We start from the raw sequence: 23,411 nt of genomic DNA on the forward strand, positions 1-23,411 counted from the left end.
ATTCCTCAAGTGGCAGAGCACCAACTGAGCTAGGAAGCCAAGCAAATTTGGGGTCTTGAGTTAAAAAAAAATATAGTATTACTTCCCCCCACCCCCCGCAATGGGTTTGCCATCAGGATGCAGGTGCTGTGAAAACCACCACTATTTCGAAGCCAAAATGGGAAAGGAAAAGACCCATAACACTGTCATCATTGGACACCTGATCTACAAATGTGGTGGCATTGACAAGAGAACCATTGAGAAGTTCAAGAAGGCTGCTTAGATGGGGAAGGGCTCCTTCAAGTATGTCTGGGTCTAGGATAAACTGAAGACTGAATGCGAGCATGGTATCACCATTGCCATCTCCCTGTGGAAATTTGAGACCATCATGGACACCCCAGGACACAGAGACTTCATCACGAACATGATGACAGCCACATCCCAAGCTGATCGTGCTGTCCTGATGGTTGCTGCTGGTGTTGGTGAATTTGAAGCTGGTATCTCCAAGAATGGGCAGACCCATGAGCATGCCCTTCTGGCTTACACACGTAGTGTGAGACAGCTCATTATTGGTGTTAACAAAATAGATTCTACTGAGCCACCCTACAGCCAGAAGAGACAGGAGGAAATCGTTAAATAAGTCAGCACCTACATTAAGAAAATTGGCTACAATCCTGACACAGTAGCCTTTGTGCCAATTTCTGGTTGGAATGGTGACAACATGCTGGAGCCAAGTGGCAATATGCCTTGGTCCAAGAAATGGAAGGTCACCAGTAAAAATGGCAGTGCCAGTGGAACCACCTTGCTCGAGGCTTTGGATTGCATCCCGCCACCAACTCATCCCGCTGGCCAGTCTTTGCACCTGCCCCTTCAGGATGTCTACAGAATTAGAGGTATTGGCACCGTCCCTGTGGGCGAAGTGGAGACCGGTGTCCTCAAACCTGGCATGGGGTCACGTTGCTGATGACAGCAAGAATGATCTGCCCGTGGAACAGCTGGTTGTACTACTCAGGTGATCATCCTGAACCACCCAGGCCAAATCAATGCTGGACCTGCCCTGTGCTGGACTGTCACACTGTTCACATCGCTTGCAAGTTTGCTGAGCTGAAAGAGAAGACTGACCACCGTTCAGTCTTCCTCAAGAAGCTTGAGGATGGCCCTAAATTCCTCAAGTCTGGTAATGCTGCCATCCTTAACACAGTTCCAGGCGAGCCCATGCTACTTGTACACAATGGAATTCTATGCTGTCATCAGAAAGAATGACATCGCCCCATTTGTAAGGAAATGAAAAGACTTGGAAAAAATCATGTTAAGGAAGTAAGCCAGACCCAAAGCAATGCAGGTTCAATGGTTTCCCTCATTTGTCATAATTAGTATAAACCTGAGACTCTCCTAGCAGAGGATTACAACAGTGCAAAACCTAGACACATAAGATCACATAGGATGAGACTAAATGAAATGATCTCCAAGATATGGAAACAAGAGCTATATCTTGTGTGATTGTTGTTCTTAATGTACTAGGTTATATCTTTTTGCCTTTATTGTCCTTTGGCTAATCTCATATTGTTACTGTATCTGACTTTGTAACCTGGTATATTGTGTATATATGTGTGTGTGTGTGTGTGTGTGTGTGTGTGTGTGTGTGTGTGTGTTTATTTGAAATAGGAAAGGGAAGGAGGGAAACAAGATAACTGAGAGGGGGTGGGAGAAAGGAAATGTGGACAAAAACATCCAAAGGAGTATGAATATATGAGAAGTAATTAATACACCCACTATCTGGCAAATGTAACTGTAATCCCTCTATACATTAACTCGATAATAAAAAATAAAATAAAAAAATAAAAGGGAAGTGTGGCTTGGCACAAGGACAGGGTGGTAGCCTTGAGCTGAAGAGCTCAGGAACAGCTCCATGACCCCCCCCACTATATATATATATATATATATATATGTAGTATTAAATACTAAACCTAAACCAAAATATGCCAATAAACACATGGAGACAAGTGACCCCTTAATGTGCAACCATTTAATTGCTAAGAATCCAAAACAGAACTTACAGATGATCCAGTAATCATTCTATTGTAACACAATCAATATGCCGAGAGACATTTTCAATCTCCTATCTACTGCAGCACCTTTTACAGTAGCCAAGACATGAAATCAGCTCAAGGTTCACTCATGGACAATGGAGAAGGAAATTGGGGGAGAAATGATTCAACCTCAAAAAATGAAGATACTACCATTCATGACACATGAATGAAACCGGAGGACATGATATTAAATTAATTAAATTAGAAACAGAAAGACTATAATCTCACTTGTATAGGCAATCTTATTTTAAGAAAGCAAATGAATAAATAGAAAAAAGTAAATAGAAGCTAAGGAGAAGGAAGGAAAAAAGGAAAGGAGGGTGGGAGGGAGAGGAGGAAGGGAGGAGAAAGAGAAAGGAAAGGGAAGGGAAGAAAGAAAGAAACTCAAAAGAAGGGAGCTGTTTATGAAGAAGCTGGCACTGAATCTGACTGCACCTTGGTTTTGGATTTCCAAACCTCCAAAACTATGAGAAATAAACTTCTGTGTTTGCAAGTCACTTAGTTTACAGTATTTTGTTTTAGCAGCCCAAAGGCGCTAAGTTATTAGGAAAGAGAGGCAGTCTTCTCAGTGTTCTTTTTCTCCTGCTCTGCAAAGTATGCCCGTTAGCCTTTAGCTCCAGAATTTAGCTCTGCTATTAGAACTATGGGTTCCATATGTCACAAGGTGGCTTTATTGCCTTGGGTAGACCAAGAACTCATCCAACATTTATTTTCTTTAAGAGCAATTCTTCATTTAACCTACTTCCAAATTCACTATTGGAACGCTGTCAGATTTTAAAATGGAAAATGCCTCTAGCTGCTTACTGGCATTTCTGTGTGGTAATGTATATAATCCCACTTAGAATGCATTTTAAGAAATCATTCAGCAAAATTTGCGATTTGTGTAAAGAAAGTTAAGATTTTTCTCATTTTGAAGACTACAGGGGAGATGTGTTAATGGGACTGGTGTTTGGGGTTGATGGTGAGAGGAGACTAAACTAAGGCAAAATAATTCTATAAGTCCACCTATAATATCAAATACTGAATGTATGGCTAGTGCAGCTAAGACTTTCCTTATGTAGCCACAGGACTGAATTTGATTCCAACATTTCAAAAAATCTGCAATTATTTTTCTTTACAAACTTAGCACACAGCCAACCTGCCCTATTGGCTCATGTTCTGTGTGCTTTGGCTCAGACTTTCCAACAATGCATAGCTGTGGTTGTCCAAATTATGCTTAGAGGTTTTAAAAAAATTCACAAAGAAATGTATAATAGTAAATTTTATGTTTCATCACATTTAAATTTTGGGTTTCTGAGTATTATATTAATGAAGATATCCACTGCTAATGATAATTCTTTTATTATCATATAACCTTTTTTCCTATAGATTTTTATCAAATACTTGCTAATGAACTGATAATTTAATTTCAGTTCTTTCCTTTTACCTTTCTTTCTTTCTTTCTTTCTTTCTTTCTTTCTTTCTTTCTTTCTTTCTTTCTGTGTAGTTTTGTGCATGTGCCAATTCTAGAGTTTTGGAGCTCTACCACTTGACCTACACTTCCACTTTTGGCTCTTTGCTCATTAATTAGAGCTAACAGTCTCATGGATTTGTTCACTCAGCCTGGTTCCAAATACCAATTCTTAGATCAGAGCCTCCTGATTACCTAGAACTATAGGCATAAATTGCTGTGCCTGGCTCAATCCAAGATTTCTTAAGTGAGTACTTTTTATGGGATTTCTGTTTCCAAACAAGTAAAAATCTTGTATTCTTGATCTATTTTATTTATATAATGTGGATTTTCATTATTTTGAGAGAGTGTGTAGCCTACCCAAAACTCTCTAAGATCTCAGAGTTATAGGGACCAAAAGGTGTTTTTATACAGTGTCTCAACAAACATAGTCCCTAAGCACACTGCCAAGATACAGGCTACACTGGTGTAGGCAAGGAATTCTGACCTAAAGCATATCCTTTGGAAATACCAGTCTTACCACTTATAGCCACCTCCCTAGGTCAAGTGAGTCTCAGAAAGTGATTGTCTTCCATGACTGGGGATCAGTTATAGTTTTCAAGCTTCATTTATATATTTATTTTATTTTTTATTGTCAAGGTAATGTATAGAGGGGTTAAGTTACATTTGCCAGATAGTAGGTGCATTACTTCTCACACATTGATACCACTTTTCATGTGTTTGTCTCCATTTCCCTCCTCCCACCCCAATCATTTATTTTTTTGCTTTATTTTTTATTGTAATTAGTAAAAGGGTTACATGATATTTGCCAGATAGAAGGTGCATTAATTCACATACATTGATACCCTTTCACATGTCTTGGTACCCGTTTCCCTCCCCCCCCCACCCCCCACCCGTCTTGGTTTTCCCCCCTTCCCTATCAAATTTCAAATATCCAAATACAAATAAATTCAATAGATCAGATAACAAAGTGAGATACTATACCAATAGAGATAACCAAGGGACAGCAAAGGAGATGAGAGACAACATAGTACATTAAGGATAACAATCATTCATTATATGGCTTTTGTTTCACTATCCTGGAGGTCCTTTCAATTAGCTTCACATTATATGTCCTTATGTATCAAGATTTTGCTCTATTGCAAATCTCTGCTAGTAGAGCCCAAGGTTTCTACTGATTCTGACGAATGAGGGAAACCATTGAGCCTAAGTTCCTTTGAGTCTGGCTTACTTCACTTAATATGATTTTTTTCTAAGTCTTTCCATTTCCTAACAAATGCACCCCAATCATTTATATATGTTTTTGTCCATTTGTTTTTGAGTTTTTTCATATCATCATCATGTCAGCTAGTGTACCCTTCCATTATAGCACTTTGTGCATTTGCATGTATATGTATATATAATTTTTGATGTTCTCCCTAGCTACAATATAAGCTCCTTAAATTCAGAAAACACATTTTATTCATCAAGACAGCGTAGGCTTCATTCTCAGTAAGTTCTGAATTATCATCAGTGAACAGGATAAAATGAGAAGATATAGGTGATCTATTACTCTCTATGAGAGGGTGGGGTGGGGATAGTTAACCTTAACTCATTTTAACTCATTGGAACAGAGTTTTTGATACCCACTGGCTTTCCAAGACCCTGCAGAGGTAGCTATCAGCTATCATAGGAAAGCACAAGGAACTTACAGGATGGCAGGGTGTGAGCAGATTGGATGATAGGAAAAGTAAGAAAATTATCATGAGATTACTTGTCAACCTTACAATTCTATCTCAATTTGATTTTGGTCTTGTTCTGCTTAAAGTCTTTTTTTTGTGCTTCTTTGCCAAGTTTTATAAAAGGGTATAGTTGGAAAACCGTAGAAGATGAAGACAGCTGGTGTCTGAACTTATGTGCTCAAATAAAGTGCCTCGATGTTGGAGCACAACAGGACAGATGGTCAGACACTTAAACAAGTATGAAGAGCTTAGACTTTGGGCTGCCCCTTCAACTTCATGTTTCTCCTAGACGTTCATATGCAAGAAAGGTGGAAAAGGATTGTCACTGAGGATGCTTAAGAAAGGGCTGAGAGCAGAGATATGATGACACCTCAGCAAATAGTGGGTGTGAAAGCATAGCTGCTTCAAATGGGAAGATTTTATTGGAAATCTGTAGTCCTGCCTGGTAAAGTGCATAGAAGATGTCTGCCTGTTTACAGACCCAGCAAACGAGCCCTAGCCTCTGTGTTCTTCAACATGGGGTTTCTCATCAGTGGCATTCTACTCCTGAGGTCTGTGGGGATGGGAGTTGTATTCCATTAAGTTCAATCTGGGGCATCACAATGACTGGACAATTGGAGGACTGGTCGGGAGGACTAGGAAACTCTGGGAACATCAGAAAAAATTCCAATGTACTCACTGGTCGGTGATGATGATTTAGGCCTACATAGTGCCCTGGAGCAATGAGGCAGGGTTGCTACCATTATTGGCAATCTTGGGAGTTGTGGCCTCACTAGATGCTGCAGTTGAGCTGGATTATTCCAGCACTGACTCAAAATCAGGAATATTACTTTCTTTTTCTTTTCTTTTCTGTCCCTTCCTTCCTTCCTTTCTTCCCCTCTTTATCTCTTTCTTTCATGCTAAGTTTAGGGATTAAACTCAGGCCTAGAACAAGTCCCTGAGCTGTTTTTGCTTACAGTTATCATTCTATCACTTGCATGTCATCTCCACTTCTGCCTTTTTGCTGGTAAATTGAAGATAAGAGTCTCACAGAGGGGCTGGGAGTTTGGACTAGTGGTAGAGTATTTGCCTAGCATGCACGAAGACCTGGGTTCGATTCCTCGGTACCCCACATACATAGCAAAAAGCTGGAAGTGGTGCTGAGGCTCAAGTGGTAGAGCTCTAGCCTTGAGAAAGTCCAAAGACAGTGCTCAGGCCCTGAGCTCAAGCCCAGGACTGGCAAAAAAAAAAGAGTCTCACAGACTTTCCTGCCCAAGCTGGCTTAGAACTGTTGTGTCCTCAGATCTCAGCTTCCTTAGTAGCTAGGATTATAGGTGTGAGCCACTGGTGCCTGGCAGCAGAAATTATCCTATAATTGTAAAAACAGTATTTTTGTGGAGAATGATTTAAGCCCAATATTTTAGTTGTTACTTTAAGAAAGTATTTCAAATACTCATGGTTTGTGGTGAGGGTCGGGGAGCGTCCAGAGCTAGATTGATTCTAGACTGATGATTCTTGTCAGTCTTATGCCAAAGCAGCAGCGGGTGCTTTGCTAAGGTCAGATGGCCACTGCTGTTCTCCACTTGAACTTTGTCATCCCTGGCAACCCACTATGGAGCTTGGCTGGAGACTGCTTTCTAGATAGAGTGCCACCAGAAAGGAAGCTAACCCTGCTGGATAAATTTGCTCTCCTGAGTCTCTGACTGCAAAGATTACATGACATTCACTTAATAAAAACAGATTTCTGCAGCTCAAAGTTGTATCCACCTGGTGTTAGAAACACCAGGAAAACAATTTTAGTTCTTATTAAGCATGGGATGTTTTCACCCCTGAAGGGCGGCCAGTACATGTGAGACTGGAGCATATACAAATGTGACAGAGGGACCCCACTAGCAAAGGTCATTCAGCACAACTGAGAGATGACTATTTGCCTCTCCACCTTTTAATTACTAAGCTGTTTTTTTTTAAATAAAGCATAGTTTGGGACCTTTCACTATTGAGAGATTAAATCTGAGTTTAAATGGCACCAGCCATATACAGAAATGAGGTGTTGGGACATCAAATGCTTAAAAATGCTTTTAAGAGATATAAATAAGTGGCTGCTGAATTCATTATTATTAGAGCTTAGAACCCCTGATTGTTGGTGTGTGTGTGTGTGTGTGTGTGTGTGTGTGTGTGTGTGTGTGTGTTTGCAGTATTTGGGTTTGAACTTGAGAAGCTGCACTTTTTAGGTACTTGAACAATATCCAAGCCTTTCTTGCTTTAGTTTACTTTAAGTTTTTTTATTGTATGTTATTGTTGGGATAACGTATAGAGAGGTTACAGTTAACATTCGTCAGGTAATGGTACGTTACTTCTCATGTTTTTGTCCCCCTTTGTCTCCCCCCACACCCTCCCAATCATCTTGTTTTCCCCTTTCCCTTCCCTATTTCAGTAAATAAATAAAAATATATGCAATATACCAGGTAACAAAGTCAGGTACAATAACCACATAAAATTAACTATAAGGGGAAAAAAGAGAAAAGAAAAAAATTTCACATGGTACATTAAGGACAATCACAAAGATAAACCTCTTGTTTCCATATCCTAGGGTTCATTTTGCTTAGTCTCATCCTATATGACCATATATACAGAGCTTTTGAGCTATTGTGATCCTCTGCTAGGAGAATACTTTTCTTACTTTTTAGATAGGGTCTCACATTGTTGACTAGGGTCAACTCGAGGCCTTGATCCTTCTATCTCTTCCTCCCATGCAACTGGGATTACAGGAGCAACGCACACTACCACATCACATCTCATTTTACAATCTCATTGTTATAGTCAGAACACTATAAGAACAGGGGATCCGAGCATGGTGGCTCATGTCTGTAATCCTAGCTATTTAGAAGGCTGAGATCTAAGGATCAAGGTTCAAAGCCAGCCCGGGCACAAAATAACCTGAGACTCCTATCTCCAATTAACCTCTAGAAAACAGGAAATGGGGCTTGGCTCAAGTGTAGGTCAGTAGCCTTGAGCTGAAGAGGTCAGGGACAGCACCCAGGCCAGAGTTCAAGCCTCCTGACCCCACCTCCTGACACACACACACACACACACATACACACACACACACACACACACACACACACACACACACACACACACACACACGAAGAAGAAAAGAAAAGAAAAAGAATAAGCATCAGGGAAGAAATAAATTGAAAATATTAGTGAAGTGTGGGGACTGTATATACTTCTTAATCAAATGTCCAATGTAGGAGATGCATACACACCACACATATTTGTCAGAATAAATGCTACTTTATCTAATTTAACACATTATGATGCTCAAGAAAGACCTAACCTTTCCTGAGTGACACAATTATAGAACATTTGTAGGGAGGCTCTTTGTAGGTTGCTAGTGAGATGATATTTGTGAATTTATCTGTTCAAGTCCATTTGAAAAGTACTAGGATAGAGTAGATTAGTGTATCTTAATATGCGAGGCATGTAGGGGTGGTAGTTCACTTTGACAACACAAAGGGTTTGGGCTCATTCTAATTGCTGACCCAGAATTCCTTTTTTAATATATATATATATTTAATTTGATTGTTAGGGTGCTGTACAAAGTGGTTACAGTTATTTATGTAAGGTAGTGAGTACATTTCTTGTCAAACATTGCTACCCTCTCCCATATTTTTCTCTCCCCCAATCTCCCCCTTCCCAAGTTGTAAATTTCATTTCCAACATATTGTTTTGTGAATATTGCTGTTACATTGGTTCACAATTTGTCCTTTGTCTCACCATTTTGTTGTTCTCTTTTCCTTTCCCAATTCAGATAAATTTATATACAATACACAGAGTACCAAAAGCAAATACAGTGACAACATGGGATAAAACAAAGAAATAAATGAGAGAAAAAGAAGTAACTCCACATACTACATTAAAAACAACAACCACAAAGAAGAACCTCTTGTTTCCAAATCTTTGAGTTCATTTCACTTAGCATCATCTTACTTGGTCATATATACTTAGCTATTGAGCTATTGTGATCCTCTGCTAGGAGAATCCTAGATGTATACTAATTACTACAAATGAAGGAAAACCGTGAAGTCTTTGATTCTTTGCTGACTCAGAATTCTTTTTTTCTTTTTTTCCCATATATTTTAATTGTAATTAATAGAAGGGTTACATTATATTCACAAGATAGAAGGTGCATTACTTCACATACGTTGATACCCTTTCTCATGTTTTGGTCCCCATTTCCCTTTCCCCACCTTGACCCTCATCTTGTTTTCCCCCCTTCCTTACCTAATTTCAAATAACCAAATACACAGATATTCAATATAACAGATAACAAGGTGAAATGCTATAACAATATGAGGCAACCAAGGAACAGCAAAAGAGATGAGAGATAACATAGTACATTAAGGAAAACAATCACTCATTATATGGCTTTTGTTTCTATATCCTAGAGGTCCTTTCATTTAGCGTCATACTATATGGCCTTATGTATCTAGGTTTTGCTCTATTGTAAATCTCTGCTAGGAGAGCCCAAGGTTTCTACTGATTCTGACAAATGAGGAAAACCATTGAGCCTATGTTCCTTTGTAACTCAGAATTTTTAAATCAGACTTTCTTGATTCTGAATTTTTGACTTGATTTAAGGAGAAATTTGACTGTTCCTATCTAATTGACATTTTCATTTTCTCCCAAGACCTAAAATATTTCTCTGACCCTCACCACAAAATGCTATGAAAGGGCTGGCCTGGGACCCTAGAAGCTGGACAGAAAGAACAGGAGGTAATGATGTAGTCATAAGGATGAACATAGCTCAAACAGAAACTAGTCTTCACTTTTGGTACGCTTTTGATCTAGCTGTTATAGTCTTCAGATTCAGAGAGTGTTGTCATAAGACTGTGTGCTTTTTTTCTGTTGTTTTTCTTTTTTTTTGCATGGTTTTCCCAAACATTTAGGCTGTAATATCAAGAATAATTAGAAATCTCTGAAAAAATAACTATTGAATTTCGGTGGATAGCTGCTGGAACAGGCTTTGTTTACCTTTTCCTGGTTGGACCCATTGGTCTCATCTTTATTAACAGGAGCTAGGAGAGGGACTCCCTTGCTGGAGCAGGTGGAGGTGCTGGGCTGCCATATTGCTTAGTTCCCAGGGCACCAGGAATTGATTTCCTGAATGGAAAGTGATAATTCCTTTGAGTCCCTGGAAATATATCTAGAAAACACAATGACCTTTCTTATTCATCCCTATCTATCCTTTCTTGCAATGTTGTTAAATACCTTTAATCCCACTCTACACTCCCATTCCATTCTGATAGCAAACATTTATCATGAACATTTACAGAGAAAATAGAAGAAATAGCTCAAAGTGGCCTGGAATCATCTTTATTCTAAATCTCTAGTTTTACAAATGAGAAAACAGAACTCCATGAAACTATCGATATCTATCATATAATTTTAGTAGCTACATATTGATCTATAGTTTTAGATATACCAACTGATTTAATGAATTCCATGTTATAGAAACCTATTTTGTTTTTCTGTGCTAGTCCTCAAGCTTGAACTCAAGGCCTGAGTGTTCTTTTTGAGCTTCCTTAGCTCAAGATTAGAGCTCTACCACTTGAGCCACAGCCCATTTCCAGCTTTTTGTGGTTAGCTGGAGATGAGTCTAATGAACGTACCTGCCAAAGCTGACTTTGAACTTCAATCTTCAGATCTCAGCCTCCAGAGTATGTAGGATTTCAGGCATGAGCCACTGGCACCCAGATGAAACCCATGTTTTAAGAATGATCATTATTAAGGATAGTTTCCTATAATATCATTATCATAAAGGCAAGAGGGTATGTACTAGATTTACATTATATCATGACAATAGAATTTTAGATTCTCACATTCAAGGAATGTTTACAAGTACTTTATGTAAGACTTACTCTTTATTAAGTGTTCAGTATGAGGCAACTCTGATGGTATGCAATCATGAGTTATAACTCAGACAATACTAACTTGGGGTTTAGGGTGGGGATTATTGCTGATTGATGAGGTGAATGAGGTTAACATAAGCTACTAGATACCTCATATGCACAAGCTGCAAGAAACAGAAGTAGGTGCCACCTCATGTTTCCTGACTTAGGAAGGCTATGAAGTAAGGAGAGGGGAGTTCGTGAGGATTTTTTTCTTTTCTCTTTTCAAGAAGACTTGTGAGCATTTTTCCTTTTTTTTTTCAAAAATACTATATTAAGAAATTATTAGATGTTTTAGTGCATGTAAATCAACTTAAAATGCTATTTCATAAAAGGCTAGTAATTCATTAGATTTTGATTTTAGATATCAACCCCCCAAAAGTAAATTAATGCTTTTTTTATGCCAGTCCTGAGCTTGAGAGCTCACGGCCTGAGCACTGTCCTTGGACTTTTTCAAGACTAGAGCTCTACCACTTGAGCCTCAGCACCACTTCCGGCTTTTTTCTATATATGTGGAACTGATGAATTGAACCTGGGTCTTCATGCATGCTAGGCAAGCACTGTACCACTAGGCCAAACTCCTGGCCCGCATTCTTCTTTTATATGTTAAATTTCTGGGTCCAGGAGCTATGTTCAATTTAAATTGTTTTGTATTTTACTGCAGAAATGTCTTTAAGAACTTTCTAACAATTTATCTTATTTTTCCATACTGGATGTATCTTTTTATAAAATTTCTCAAAGTAGCCCGACGTCAGTGGCTTACGCTTGTAATCTTAGCCACTTAGGAGGCAGCTGAGATCTGAGCATCACAGTTCAAAGCCAGAGCAGGCACCAAAGACCATGAGAGTCTTATCTCTAATTAACCAATAGCAAACCAGAAGTGGCATTGTGGATCAATGTGGAGAATTCTATTCTTGAGCTGAAGAGCTCAGAGACAGTGCCCAGGTTCAGAATTCAAGCTCCATGACAAAGAAGAAAGAAAGAAAGAAGGAAAGTTCTCAAAGTACCTCTTGAAAAAAAATCCTCACCTGTAACTTTCCTTTAAAAACTGTGTTGAATTCTTTATACATTGAGTAATGGAGACTGATCTTTACCAGTAGTAGTTTGCATTTCATTAATTAAGGACTCCACCTCTCTGTTATATTTAGTGGTATTTATTCTTTTGTAAACACTATTTCTTTGCTTTTTACTACATTTTCTGTTCTTTAAAATAATTTAATTGAGTAGACCAGGAGCATGGGGCCTAGTGATAAGAGTGCTTGCCTAGCATGCATGAAGCCCTGGGCTTGATTCTTCGTTACCACATACACAGAAAAAGCTAGCAGTGGGGCTGTAGCTCAAGTGGTAGAGCTAGCCTTAAGAAAGCCCAAGGACAGTGCTCAGGCCCTGAGTTTAAGCCCCTGGACTGGTAAAAGAATATTTTAATTGATACATAAAATTTATAAAGTTTATGTATCACAATATGACAATGTGATATAGGTATACAATGTGAATTAATCAAATCAGGACAATTAGCACTTTTGTCTCCTCATTATGCTAGGAACCTGCAGACTCTTTTCCAATCATTTGGAAATATGTCATAAAATATTAGAGACTACAGTTATTCCACTAGGCCAGGTTATACCACAATGAGTTCCTTCTATCTGACTTAATATTTCATAGCCCTTATCTAACCTCTCTTGAGTCTTCTCCAGTGTGTAGTGATCATTATTACACTATATTTGTTTGATTATTGTTTTTATTTATTATCTTCCACAAATGAAGATTTTACCTTTTGGTGCCTGGGTTATTTCACTTTATGTAATGGCTCCCAGTTCGAATCCATATTGACTTGAATGACAGGACTTCTTTGTTTTTATGGCTAATAGGGTTCCACAATTGGTACATATTGGTATACATGATCAACTGTACAGTTCTTTGGGAGTGTTATACATATTTTTCTCTTTTGGGTTATAAGACGTTTTTAAATGAGTATGCCAACCTTCATTTTGACACATATTGCAATCTCCCCTGCTCGTTTCTTCTTTGGCTTTTAAATTTGCTCATGGAACTTCTCATACAGAAAGGTTTATACTTTTAATAGTAAAAAAAAAAATCTATCCTTGGGGCAGGGAGTTTGGCCTAGTGGGAGAGCGCTTGCCTAGCATGCATGAAGACCCAGGTTTGATTCCTTGATACCGCATCCATAGAAGAAAAAAAGCCGGAAGTGGTGCTGTAGCTCAAGTGATAGAGCTCTAGCCTTGAGAAAGCCTAAGGACAGTGCTCTGGCCCTGAGTGCAATCCAAGACTGGCAAAAAAAAAAATCTATCCTTTCATAAATTCTGCTTTCACTTGCATGCTAGACTTCTTGGCAGCTCTTTGCTGATGTTTTAAGACTATATTACATGTTAATTTGTATCATTGTCTTATCTCAGATAAGGGGTGAGAGCATATTGTCTTAATGAAACCTCCAGTCACTCCCTGGAAGTGAAGTACTTTTAATTTGTCACAAATGCCCCAGGCCATTATTGACCCTAGTGTAAACTTTTAGTGAAATCACAAACCTTTGCATTCTGAAGAAGACTACAGCCCTGAAGTCATAGTAAGAAAGAAGGAAATTAGTTTAACAGGCTTCAAGCACTCTTTGTGAAGATGAGCGGAAAAAAGTCTACACAGCTTTTTTTTTCCTGAGAGGTGATCATGCCTGAGAGAAATGATAATGGCTAAAATGAAAGGCCTCTCTTGCTTCTCCTGTGGGTTCTCCGCATTTTCATCCTAATTAAAGAAGAAGTCCAAGGGCGCCGTTCCAGAGGACTCAATTATAACCACAGCAGTGTGGGGGTTGCTGAAGGTTACTGTCGCAGCTGTTGAGCCTTTTGGCATGAAATGTTTGCTTCAAATGTCTCTATACTAAGCACACACTGAAAAATACTTTTCTAAATTTGGGTACATGGGAAACCTGTTGTGTTTTTAATGTCAAAAGGACTTTTTTTTAATATCTCAGGAGTTCCCATAAATAAAAGCTTAACAAAGCCCTGGTGACATACGTGTGTGCACGCGCATGTGTTTGTGTGTGTGTGTGTGTGTGTGTGTGTGTGTGTGTGTGCGCGCGCGCGCCTGTGTGTTGATACTAGGGTTTGAACTCAGGGCCTTTTTTTTTTTTTCAGCTTTTCCACTCAAGACTGGTTCTCTATCACTTGCGCTCACACCTTCCACTTCCTATTTTTTTGCTGGTCAATTGGAGATATGGGACTTTCAAATATGTCCACCTGGGCTGCCTTTGAACCTCAATCCTCAGCCTTCTGAGTAGCTAGAATTACAGGTGTGAGCCATAGCTACCTGGAAGTTATATGTTTGTAAACACTGCTATTGAATGTCTGCCTTTGAGTCGAATGTCTTGGTTGTATCTCTGATAATAGACACAGGTTTTAAATCTTTGAGTCTTTCCATTTCCTTACAAATGGGATGATGATGTTCTTTCTAAAAGCAGCATAGAATTCCATTGTGTATAAATACCACATTTTCTTGATCCACTCATTAACTTAGGGGCATCTGGGGTGATTCCATATCTTGGTTATGGCAAATAGTGCTGCAATGAACATCGTTGTGCTAGTGGATTTAGTCTGTCCTTGTTTCTGGATGATTGGGTAAATGCCAAGTAGTGGAATTGCTGGGTCATAGGGGAGCTCTATGTTTAGTCTTTTGAGGAACCGCCATACTGCTTTCCATAGTGGTTGAATGAGTTTGCACTCCCACCAGCAGTATAGTAGTGATCCCTCCTGGCCAAATCCCCTCCAGCATCTGTTGTTAGTAGATTTCTTGACCATGGCCATTCTAACTGGAGTGAGGTAGAATCTTAGAAAAAATCATATTAAGTGAAGTAATCCAGACTCAAAGGAATATAGGCTCAATGGTTTCCCTCATTTGTCATAATCAGTGGAAACCCTGGGCTCTCCTAGCAGAGATTTACAATACAATAAAACCTAGATACATAACGCCATATAGTATGACACTAAATGGAAGGGTGTCCAGGATATAGAAACAAAAGCCATATAACTTATGATTGTTGTCCTTAATGAACTATGTTATCTCTCATCTCTTTTGCTGTTCCTTGGTTAGCTCATATTTTTACAGTATTTCACCTTGTTATCTGATATTTTGTATATGTGAGTATTTGGTTATTTGAAATAGGATAGGGAAGAGGGGAAAACAAAGATGAGGGGAAGGGTGGGGGGAGGGAAATTGGGACCAAGACATGAGAAAGGGTATTAATGTTTGTGAAGTAATTCACCTTCTGGTGGGTGAATATAATGTTACCCTTCTATTAATTATAATAAAAATATATGGAAAAAGAATTAAAACAAAAAAATCTTTGAGCAGAAGGATTTGGATTATTCTTGACCTGCCAGGAGTTAGAAATGGAATGAGCACTTCCTGTGACATGTTGCTGATATCCATGGAGATAAGTATAATAGAGCAAGATAGGAAAGGTTATGGAAGACTAGCATAGGTCTTACCAACACCTGCCCCAGGATGAGTTAATGTGCTAATCAGTATGCACCACAGAACGATCAACAGCAGGCAGAACTGGAGAATGCCTAGTGTTACAGAACTAGAATATCATTATAGTGCTACTTTGACATCAAAATGGGAATATATTAAGGCAAATATCTTGTTTTCTTCTTACTAGTCTCACCCACAATTTTGCACCTGAAGCAACCATAGTGAAGACTAATGTACATATATATATACATATATATATATTCACAGAAATCTGAAGGGAATCTCACATTCCATTTTAGCTGATAACTTCCTATTCTCACCTTCATTCCCACCCAATTCTTGAAGGCTGGCAGTAATAGGTGTTAGGCTTAATGTGAATTCAGATAAAGAGAAAGTGAGGCTGGCATCATGCTCGGGGTTCAGCTTCTACCCTAGCTACTCCATTATTAGCAAATTAAGAAGGGAGAGAGGTGGGGAGACCTTCTCTGGCCTGTGGCCAGGAGCAGGAGATGAGAATGGCTGCTGCTATCTTTTCTGAGTCCTGGAGGGAAGAAACGCACAGAGAATGTTTTATTCTTCACTGAGCCATTGCCAAGAAGGTGAACAAGGCCCTGAGTTCAATGACTGATGTTTCCTATTAGACAGGCTCCAGTTGTAGAAAGGAGGCCTTTGTCTAGAACCCACCTGGCCATTCCTATGTTTTGGCTGGAGATTGAACCCAGGGCCTCACATGTGCTCTGCAAGTCTCTAGCACTGAGCTCTATCTTCAACTCTCCGCTTACAACTCTTAAACTGAAAGGATGATGGGAAACTCTCCCAAGTATATATGTTGATGTTCTTGTAGGCTGGGACAGTTACCAGGTAATGGAGCTCTGTTGCTAAATCAGCTTGAATGTGCATGTGTGCATGCATATGTGTGTGTGCATTTGTGTGTATGTGTTTATGTGTGCACATCCGATCATGTTAGCCTTGGGGCTTGAGCTTTGGGGTTGAATTTTTATGCTCAAGGTTGGTGCTCTATCGTTTGAGCCACCACTCCATATCCAGGTTTTTGGTGGTTAATTCATAGGCTTTCTGCCTAGACTGGTTTCGAACCACAGTTCTCAGACCTCAGCTTCCTTAATAGCTTGGCTTACAGGTGTGATCCATTGGTCACTAGTGCCCAGCTGAAAGGCATATGAAAATGGAGGGGGCTCTCCTATTGTTCCCTTAAAATTGGGCTTGTGGGGCCCGGAGTTTGGTCTAGTGGTAGAGTGCTTGCCTAACATGCACAAAGACCCGGGTTCAATTCCTCCATACCATATACACAGAAAAAAAAATAAGCCAGAAGTGATGCTGTGGCTCAAGTGATAGAGCTCTAGCCTTGAGAAAGTCCAAGGACAGTGCTCAAGCCCTGAGTTCAAGGCCCAGGACTAGAGAAGAAGAGGAAGAGGAAGAAGAAGAAGAAGACGAAGACGAAGACGAAGACGAAGACGAAGAAGAAGTTGAGTAACTGAGCATGGAGTCTTAAATCTGAAAAAAAATAGGGTTTATAATCTAGATTATTGTGTTGTCACCAACTCTTGTCAAATAAGAAATTGAGAGGCCTTACTTTAGTCAAAAGGAAAATGATGCCATCTTTCAGAGGGTGGGGGTGAGTGATATTTACATTTTGTTGTAAGGTGGGGCATGTTTTTCTAATCACGTGTCAAACAGTCAAAGTTAACTGCAGAGGTTTAGTCCAAAAAGACTGAGATTCAATTATCCAACAACTATTTACACAGCACCAATTAAAAAGCCAGATATTATTACAGTAGAGAATGTTACTAGTGGGGCAGGGAGTTTGGCCTAGTGGTTAAAGTGCTTGCCTAGCATGCACGAGGACCCAGGTTCGATTCCTCGGTACCACATACATAGAAAAAAAAAGCCAAAAGTGGTGCTGAGGCTCAAGTGGTAGAGCTCTAGCCTTGAGAAAGTCCAAGGACAATGCTCAGGCCCTGAGTTCAAGCCCAGGACTGGCAAAAAAAAAAGAGAATGTTACTAGTGAACCAAATGGACAAAGATATTTATGGTGGCCTAAAATCATGAGCTTCCAGATCACAACCTCTTGAGAAGCTAGATTTATAGGCAGTAGTCACTGGTTCTCAGCTCCATCCAATTATGTTTATAATTTAAAAATAGAAAGTATATGAAATGACAGACATGTTATTTAATTTGATTTAATCATAACATGATATATACATCCATACCATAATATATGTAAATCCAAAGATCATGTTGTAAAACATCTATGTATAGAAATATTTATTTGCCAATTAATAAATAAGTGAAGTGAGACTACTCACTGGTTTCCTGCCAGTCTTCACCATCTTATCATTTGTCATTATCAGAAGAAAATCTAGTCTGCCCGTGGTTCTTGCCTGTAATCCTAGCTACTCAGGAAGCAGAGATCATAGGATCGTGGTTCAAAGTTAGCCCAGGCACTAAAGACCATCAGACTCTTATCTCCAATTAACCACTAGAAAACCAGAAGTGGCACTGAGGCTCTAGGGGTAGAGTGGTAGCCTTAAGCTGGAGAGCTCAGGGCCCAGAGTCCAAGCCTATGACTGACCAAAAACAAAAAGAAAAAACAAAAACAAAAAACAACAACAACAACAACAAAGAATACTACTCTCAAATATAAAGGATATTGATTTTGTTTTACTTTTATTTATTTTTTTTGCCAGTCCTGGGCTTGGGCTCAGGGCCTAAGCACTGTCCTTGTTTTGTTTTCTCAAGGCTAGAGCTCTACCACTTGAGCCACAGCACCACTTCTGGCTTTTTTTTTCTATGTATGTGGTGCAGAGGAATCGAACCTGGGGTCTTCCTGCATACTAGGCAAGCACTCTACCACTAGGCTAAACTTGCAGCCAGATTTTGTTTTACTTTTCAGGGAATGAGGTAATTTTGATTCACATTTTTTTTCTGATTTTCTCAGTTTTACACCAAATAGTTATATTACTCATCTATTCTAAATGTTATATTTACATATATGAGCCTGATGAAATTGTCAAGGAATAATAATGCAAAACAGTGCGATAAGAAATTAAAATATTTCTCTATTGCAAATCTTTGCTAGGAGAGCCCAAGGTTTCTACTGATTATGACAAATGAGGGAAACCATTGAGCCTATGTTCCTTTGAGACTGGCTTACTTCACTTAATATGATTTTTTCTAAGTCTTTCCATTTCCTAACAAATGGGGCATTGTCATTCTTTCTTACAGCAGCATAGAATTCCATTGTGCACAAATACCACATCTTGTTGATCTGCTCATCAACTGAGGGACATCTGGGTTGGTTCTATATCTTTGCTAGGCCAAATAGTGCTGCAATGAACATCGTTGTGCTAGTGGATTTAGTATGTCCTTGTTTCTGGATGATTGGGTAAATGCCTAGTAGTGGAATTGCTGGTTCATAGGGGAGCAAAACCTAGATACATAAGGCCATATAGTATGACGCTAAATGAAAGGACCTCTAGGATACAGAAACAAAAGCAATATAATGAGCGATTGGTATCCTTAATGAACTATGTTATCTCTCATCTCTTTTGCTGTCCCTTGGTTATCTCATATTGTTACAGTATCTGATACATTGTTATCTGATACATTGGATCTATTTGTATTTGGTTATTTGAAATAGGATAGGGAAGGGGGGAAAACAAGATGAGGGGTAAGGGTGGGGGGGAAGGTAATGGGTACCAAGACATGAGAAAGGGTATCAATGTATGTGAATTAATGCACCTTCTATCTGGCAAATATAATGTAACCCTTTTATTAATTACAATAAAAAAAGAATTGACAAGACTATGTCAACACACATAATCACTGAAGCATAAATTGATGCAATATATCTGAATGTGTACAACATAATCTGAAGGGAAATCTAATGATTCCAAAGCCTTGTACTTGAAAGAATTTATTTTAAGAATAAAGTTAATCCAGACCAGAAAACCAAAAAAAGAAATTAAAATATTTCATAATACTTAATGCTAATAATGAAAACTATATGTAACTTACTAGCTTATGACAATAATCTTATGAAATTATTGGTGTTACTTTATGGTTATTTAGACCACATTGCATAATGATATATTCAGCCACACATTTATTAGTTATTATGATAACTATCCTTACATTATATTGTAGAATGTAATAAAACATACATCATAAAATCATACATATACATGTACAGTTACTAAAGCATCCACAGATCTGGAAGGCATCTAAATGGCATCAATTGTGCAGTGAACTTAGAACAAAAGCTGCAGGGACGTAGCCATTCTCTTCATGTCAGCCCTTCTGATGGGCTTCTGCTTGATTGACATTTGTGCTCTTCTTGACTTCTCAGAGTTCCCAGGGGCCATATTTAGAATCTAATTGCCAGAACTGAAACTGTGCTTTTTAAAAGAAAATCCCAATTAGGGTTTTACATAAAGCAGGGGAAAGGGCAGAAACCAAGTCATTTTTCATGATAATAGGAATGCTGATGAGATAAAATGAAGCATAAAAGTAGTGTGGATTTTTTTTCTGGTGCCTAGGAATGGGGGGGTAGGAGTGGAATTCTCTTGGAATAATGCCGAGTTCCCTCCTGTCTGTGGGTTTGCTCTTGGCTGCCTTTTACATCTGTCAACCTGGAAATAGTCACAGATATTTTCAGAAAGAAACTGCTTGTAGTAAATGCTTTAAATAACTTTTATTACAATACATTATTGTAACCATTCTATTATTAGTTGCCCCATTGATCTTTTACTGTGCTTAATTTATTAATTCAACTTCACTGTTGAATGCACAGGAAAACATATTCCACACAGGTTTCAATACTGTGTGGTTCAGAAATCCATTGGGGGTCCTGCAAAATTCCCTGTGGACAAGGGAGGGTAACTGTGATTTGATTCTGTACTGTTGGAAAAAAAATGACTGAAGGATACTTTTCCATAATTCAAATGTGCAAAAGCAACAGGACAGGTTTGAGATTCATATGGCTCCTCATAGTCTAGATTATAGGAGAATCTAGGTCCATATGAGGGAAGTTTTGTGAATATTTATAAAGATTTTCCTGATTTCAAAATAATCAAACCATTCATGCCATATGTCATGCCATATGGCTTCCTAATGTCTTATTTACTGATTATTTGATTACCTTTAAATAGGGGTACAAAGAGGTTTCAATTCAACATGTCAGTTTATGAGTATGACATATCTTGATCAAAGTCACCCCTAATCTCTTTTTTTAAATTTACAAATTTGGTTACTTTTCTCCCTACCTGGATAAACGGGGAGGAAGAGAACCTTTGATCTGGGAGCATAGACTGGGTAAAGCAGCCTGCAGAAACCCTGGAAAAGGCTGACCCAAACACAAGCCTCTTATGTAGCAAGTATCTTGGTGTTCTGGAGGCAGAGTGAATCGTTCAGGTAGAAGGAGGGAGGAGAAAAAGTGTTCTGAAGGGGAAGGCCCTTGGGGAGAGTGCATCAAAGTCTTGGAGAACTGCTGTCCTCTGGCTCTGTCAAAAGACTTAATTCCCATCAACAGTCACTCTAGGTACCTTTTTGTTCATGATCCTGAGTGGCCACAGCATTCTACTGTAGTTATTAGATACAGGTGACAAAGCAATGGCCATATATAGGAAGTTTCTGGTAGAAAGCAGAGATGGTAGTTTATTTTTCCTGTTAGTGGAGTCACTTACAGAGATAAGAAATGAATATAAAATATAAATATAACAATACAAAATGCCAAAGTATAAAAAGGAAATACTAATATAAGCTATAACACATATAGAACCACAATTGTTTCTGTACTATTATGTACTTTTATTAAACCACAAGAACTTCTTCATGGAACAATTGAATCACAATTGTTTCTGGACTATTATCTAGCTTTATTAAACCACAAGAACTTTCTCATGAAACATGATACAAATAATATGCAATTTCTTTCAAACATCTAAATTGCCTTTATAGGTTAGATCTTTAAAAATAGGATTTATTGCTGAGCACTGGTGGCTCACACCTGTAATTCTAACTACCCAGAAGGCTGAGATCTGAGGATCACAGTTCAAAGCCAGCCTGTGCACAGAAGTCCTTGAGACTCTTATTTCCAATTAACCACCAGAAAACTGGAAGTGGTGCTGTGGCTCAATGTTGTAGAACACTAACCTTGAGCTAAAGAGCTCAGCAACAGTACCCAGGCCCAGAGTTCAAGCCCCATGACTGACAAAAAATAGGATTTGTTTGATCAATTTTTGAGAACTGGCATATAGGAGATATTCAGTAAACGTGACTTGTAGTGATGATTAATAATCGCTTTAGAATTTGGTAATTATTTTTGTGTGTGTATGTCTGCCAATTCTGCGTCGTAGGCAGCATCCTGGAGTGTTTTTTCTCAAGGCTAGCACTTTAATACTTGAGCTACTTCAAGAACTTTGTTAGTGAATTGGAGATAAGAGTCTCTCAAACATTATTTCCCAAGCTGGCTTTGAACCATAACCCTTAGATCTCATCCTCCTGAGTAGCTAGGATTAGAGGTGTGAGCCATTAGTGCCTGGCAAAACCTGATAAATTAATAAAATATTGGAAATAAGGGGTTTGGAAGGTCAAAATGCAAAAAACCCCATCATGATAGCAAAACTCATGCCTGTAATTTCAGCACTCTCAAGACAGAAGCAGGAGGATTGTGAGTTTGAGGTCAGCCTGGATTAAAAAAAAAAACGGTGATGATACATATTAGATATTTTTGGTGAAGGGAGAAGTGAGTTTGATAATTGTGAGCATGTGACAGAACACAAATGAAAGATTTATGAAGTGACAGAATGTGTCAAAGACAGAAATTTGAGAAATAAATTTGCTCAAATAGTGAGAAAATTTAACTATATCTTGGTTAAATTTTAGAGGGGGGGAGAAAAAGAAACAGACATGCTTAATAGAAATCCTAGACATTAATTGGCAATGATGGGAAGGGGAGTTATTATGTGAAAAAAGTATGAGTTGCTTAGTTAATTAACTAAAATTAACCAAGATTTTATAAAAATCAGTTAAGTTGATTTTTATGTTTAAATATTTGAAACTCATCAATGTAGTTGAGATGTGCACATACCTTTCCATATATATTAAATATTGCATAAAGGACTGAGATAGAAACTTTCATTCATACTTATTCCTAGAATAATTCATCTTCCTTGGAAAGATAAAAAATGCAGAACAATTTTATTGCTTTATTTTCTCCCTCATCCTTGCTCTGATCTCCCAGAATATGCATGTTTAGTTTTAGCTCAACAGAATTTCCATAGATAGCTTGGATTTCTGCTTCTTTATCTTTGTCTACATTTATATTTCCCCTGTGAACATTTCTAAAGAATCTATTTTTTATTTCTCTGTGACCAAAGGAACTCTGTTGGTCAAGTTTAATAACATCCCCAGGAGGAAATTACAGGGAGAAATTCAGACCCATCACTTTCTGGAAGGGAAAATATTAACACTCTCACCTCTTGCTCTCAATATAAGGTCCTGTGTAGGAGCGAGGCACTCATTTTCTGTAGGAGTATTAAGTCTTTCAGACTCCTTAGTCACTTGGTAAATTACACCTTCCATTTTCCAGAAAAACAGCTTTAGAGGTTTTAAGGAATAAATGCTTTAAAAGTTCAGTATTCTCATGGACAGCTCGGCTTGCTTAAGTGTCAGTACTTGGGGCTGAAGGTGTAGCTCAGTGGTCAAGAACTTGCCTAGATTAGTGAAGGTCCAGGGT

General features: G+C 38.6%; 1 pseudogene; it reads left to right on the plus strand.

The window, feature by feature from the left end:
- The first annotated feature begins 403 nt into the window (after positions 1–403).
- On the plus strand, positions 404–1,242 carry LOC150058848 (elongation factor 1-alpha 1 pseudogene; annotated as a pseudogene).
- The last annotated feature ends 22,169 nt before the right edge of the window (positions 1,243–23,411 follow it).

This window comes from Megascapheus bottae, chromosome 9 (genome assembly GCF_031878675.1).
Source record: "Megascapheus bottae isolate mThoBot1 chromosome 9, mThoBot2.hap1, whole genome shotgun sequence".
Classification (NCBI taxonomy): domain Eukaryota; kingdom Metazoa; phylum Chordata; class Mammalia; order Rodentia; family Geomyidae; genus Megascapheus; species Megascapheus bottae.